This window comes from Ischnura elegans, chromosome 4 (genome assembly GCF_921293095.1).
Source record: "Ischnura elegans chromosome 4, ioIscEleg1.1, whole genome shotgun sequence".
Lineage (NCBI taxonomy): Eukaryota > Metazoa > Arthropoda > Insecta > Odonata > Coenagrionidae > Ischnura > Ischnura elegans.
Genome location: NC_060249.1, coordinates 59377463 through 59382006, shown reverse-complemented (window position 1 = coordinate 59382006; position 4544 = coordinate 59377463). Strand labels below are relative to the sequence as shown.

Genomic DNA, 4544 nt, shown 5'->3' with positions numbered 1-4544 from the left:
AGACAAAGAGCTATTATTATTTTAAGAGATTTTGGCATCTCTTTTAAAGGCTCAAGGGAAGGGGGTGGGTTTTAACCCGGAAAACCCTCCAGTGAGAATTTATAACGAATTCGTGTACCCATCCGTTCGGCAGCGTATCTCTCTCAGTCTGTGCTTGCTGTCGTATCTGGAAATTTAGTGCGTGTAGTATTCCTTAATAATTAGCAAGCATTTTAAACGACGAATTTATTTTAAAATGGAGAGTTACCAAACACCATATTTGTATAATACCATAGCAACGTACATGGATGCATATTTTTACAACACCTCCTCCTCCAGCTACGCCACTTCTGAAATCCTAACATTAGCAAGAATACACCAACCTTAAAGTATATAGTCCTTTAATAACTCCATGACACCAACCCACAATTTAATGTCTCCATTTCCTCAGCTATTTTCACTTGATTCTCTATGTCAGTTTTGTGTCATAAGTCGATGAAAGATTCCCGAAGATGTTCTGTGTGTGTTCTGTTGGGGGGTGGTAGAGCCAAAAGGGAGTATTATACAGAGTCCTCAATATTGCCATATAATAACTACGAAGTTGAGAGTAGTGTTGAGAGAGCAATCTAGAGGACTCTGGTATTATACATAATACCCCGTAATGCGCTTCGATAGAAATATGGCGGAACGTGTGAGAGTACCATCCGCTTACATGGGCGTACCCAGAATCAAAACTAGGGGGAAGGGGGCAAAACTAGCTGCGGTCGTTCAAATTGTAACTTTTTTGCACAGAAAAGGTAAAAGAAACCTACATTTTAAAGGAAATTATGACAGAATTTTTTTAGTTTCTATAATTATTTGCTTAAAAAAGTAATGATTTTTATTTTAGTTCCATGTCTTGTACTAATATCATTTTTCTTCACAAGGAAAGTTTGTTCATAACTTTTATTTGTAACTAAAGTTATTTCGCTTCTCGGGGGGGGGGGGGGGGGCAGTTGCCCCTCCCCCTGCCCCCCTCTGAGTACGCCCAAGTCCGCTTACCTATATAATAATAATTAACTTGTACGTTGATAAGATGATATGACTACGGCCTAGCATCTATTGCATTTATGACGGCTTAGCAGAGAGAATAAGCGATGGAAACCTTAAGCTGCAATAAAAACTTCTGCTTTTTACTTAACAAGGCCCATTAGCTCAGATGGTTCGAGCGTCGTGCTAATAACGCGAAGGTCGTGGGTTCGATCCCTCCATGGGCCAATTCCTTTTTTACCGGCTGCAGCGGCGGCGGAGTTAATCCCTCGATGGCCAAACCGAAGGTCGCTGGTTCGAGTTCCACCTGGAATTGTTACCGCTGCCCAAGGCTTGGGAATTAGTGCTCGGTCAAAGTTGAAGTTTGTAATCATCTCCGATGTAAAAGGCTATGGTGTTATTTTGAGGCGATTAGAAAAAATCGATAACGTCTTCCACAGTAAGCGGAATCGTTGGGAGGAGCAAAAAGAATGTAGGAACTGAACAAGGATTCACAGTCTCAAAGATTTTCAATACAAACATTCAGAAAGCGGTGAATAAAGTCTTTTGTTTCAAGAGGTAATAACGAATTCGTGTACCCATCCGTTCGGCAGCGTATCTCTCTCATTTTGTGCCTTCTGTCGTATCTGGAAATTTAGTGCGTGTAGTATTTCTTAATGATTAGGAAGCAAATTAAACGACAAATTAATTTTAAAATGGAGCGTAACCAAACACCATATTTTTATAATATCATAGCAACATGCATGGATACATATTTTTACAACACCTCCTCCTCCAGAGTTAATAAAAAAAATTGAAAACTAAACAACTCTTTTTTAATACACAATGACATAAAATTATTTCTCATAGCTTCATTATAAAAATCATTATACTTTTCAGGTCTTTTTGTCACCCTTCCAAACCGGGTTTTGTTATGTATTTCGTTTGTACCAGTTTGTAACTTTTCCACTATACAGGTCATCTAAATCGTGGTTAGCAAATTCCTTAAAAACTCTCGCAAATGAAGACTGTGTGGTCTTTCGTGTGTGTTCCATTTTTACCAAATAAGACTTTGGCGTTAGTGCATGACCCACTATTTGTAGCATTTCTTAGTAATGAGGAAGAAAATTAAACGACAATTATCTTTTGGAGCTAATTAGGGGAGAAAAATGGAGCGTAACCAACTACCTTGTTCATTTTAAAACACCACAAAGTGCTGGACATCCTGGGTGAGTTCAGGCAGTTATTAGATGAAATACGGATGAGACAGAAAGTAAGGTTGAAGGCAGTACTACGCGGGGAGAGGATGCTGAAAACAGTGTGAGGGTAGAATGTTGGGTAAACGAGGGAGAGGAAGGAAGAGGATAGGATTTTTAGATAGAATGAAATGGTGTAGTCTTATTGTGAATTGAGGAGGGAAGTACATGAAGGAAGGGGAGGCTGCTAGAGTACTTATTCATTATTCCATGGAAACCTACCTTTATCGCTAGATTTGTTTAATAATAATAATAAAATAAAATAATAAGAGCATATATAGAAACATACACATACATATTCTCAAAAGTGCAGTTGTAAGATCAATAGCGTTGCCAGGATTTTGAAATGAGGGGGGGGGGGGTTCTCCGGAGATTTCGGGGCCCTTACGTAGTGTATGGAAAACACCCTAGAGGAAAGGGGTCCGGAGATTTTCAATGCTGAAAATGGGATTTTAAGGACTCATAAATAGTCATTTTGTGCGAGTATTTATTAAAATAAAGTATATAAATTGGAATAAGTAAAATCTTTTATGGCGCCTCTTTTAAAGGCTCAATTCTGTAGTAACCCGGAAAATCACCCCAGTGGCTACGCCGCTGTGCAAGATAATGTTATAAATACATGTATCATATGAGAGACATTCGACCGAGAGGAATGAGCAGACCAGCCTGTGTCTTCCGACATGTTGGTCGGGGGAAAGACGTGGACGATCCATGAAGTTAACCTGTTGGATGTTGGCGAAAGGGATGCCCTCTTCGGAAAGGAGGACTGCGAGACAAATTTCCGCCCCGTTGGATCCAATCAGCGGAGACGCCGGCTTCAAAAAGACTCGGATCGAGCGAAAAAAATATGACACTCCCACGGGAAAAAGTTTGAGGGGCCGCATGCGAAACGTTTTGATTCCGTGTACTCGACCGCCGTGTTTGGAGTGTGCCACGACCATTTCGCCACGCTACGCAAGAAAGAGGGGAAACCACGTGCGGCGGAGAAAAAAAAAACGCACGTCTTTGCGGTTTTTCTCGGACGATAAAAACGACTGGATTTTATAATTGAAAATCCTCTTTTTCCACAAATTGAAAGCCGATTCTCTTCGTGAGGAACGAAGCCATTGGACGTAGTGAAACAGCACCAGTTTCGTCACAAAAAAGAATCGGGTACGCTGCGTATAGCTCAATAAATAGATAATATCTTTCGTGTAGTAACTGGTTGAATCAACTTATACAAACACAGCTTCAAAAGAATACTTCGTTTTCTCGTTTAAATTCTATTAGAATGTAATCTTATTAGATTTGAATTGAAAAGATGCCTTAAAATAATTGACTGAATAATCTTTTTTTATTTTTTATAAATTTTTTTATTTGTATTATAATAGATTAGTTAAAGTTTAAAGCATTGCATTGAACCTGTGATTATAGCATTTATACTTTCAAATACCTAATAAAAGTGGTTTTTTATTTTTACTTTGAAAAAGAAATATTTCAAATAAACTTACGGTTTAATTGATAGAGAAATCAACTATCCAAGAAGAGAAGAGTATTCCATGGCATCAAAGTTTTTTCAAAATACAACTATTAAATGTTGAAAAAACACGATGTTAACACTGTCTCTGTGCCGGTCCTTAAAATAAAAATCCTGAAAGTACTAGCTGAAGGGGTTTACCGGAGTCATATGCAAACTTGTGACCACAGTTATTTTGGCAAAACCGAAAAAAAGAACATCGGAACATAAACAGGCATTCAGAGTGGGATATGCTGATCACTCCATTATCAACGAAAAGCATGCTGACGTTCATTGGTTTGATATGGATAACATCCAGAGGCGTAACCAGGCGTTTATTTGGGGGGGGGATAGAGGGGCACCCCCCCAGGCAAGGTTCCGGGAAAATATTTGAAAAACGACTTGCCTAGAAGTATATTTTGCATCATTTTCGTTCTTGAATTTTAAGCAGATGCAGTTATTATAAGTCAAAACTGTACAATAGTTTTAAATAATTTTATTTTTGTCAGAGGCTTTGAGAGGGATCTATCCCTTCATCCCCTCCATTGTTATGCCACTGATAACATCAGTGTAATAGCCGAAGCAAAAAAAAATTCAAGACCTCGGACATCCCGAGGCTTAAGCTCAGTAAAGACTTATTATTTCGAGATCAACACCATTTGACAACCTTTTCTCGTAGCTATAACAATCACAATATCCGTAAACCACTCAGGAGTAAGTTTTCATTGAAAGAAATAGAAAGAAAGGCCGCGCAATTCCGGCACTGGTAAATAAAAATCTCAATAATCAAACAACACTATTATAAA

At 38.6% G+C, this 4544-nt stretch overlaps 1 non-coding gene across 1 annotated transcript; it reads left to right on the top strand.

Annotated features, from left to right (window-relative positions):
- Nucleotides 1-1162: 1162 nt before the first annotated feature.
- Trnai-aau lies at nt 1163-1236 on the top strand. Its single transcript has one exon. It is a non-coding gene; the product is annotated as a tRNA-Ile (tRNA).
- Nucleotides 1237-4544: the final 3308 nt, after the last annotated feature.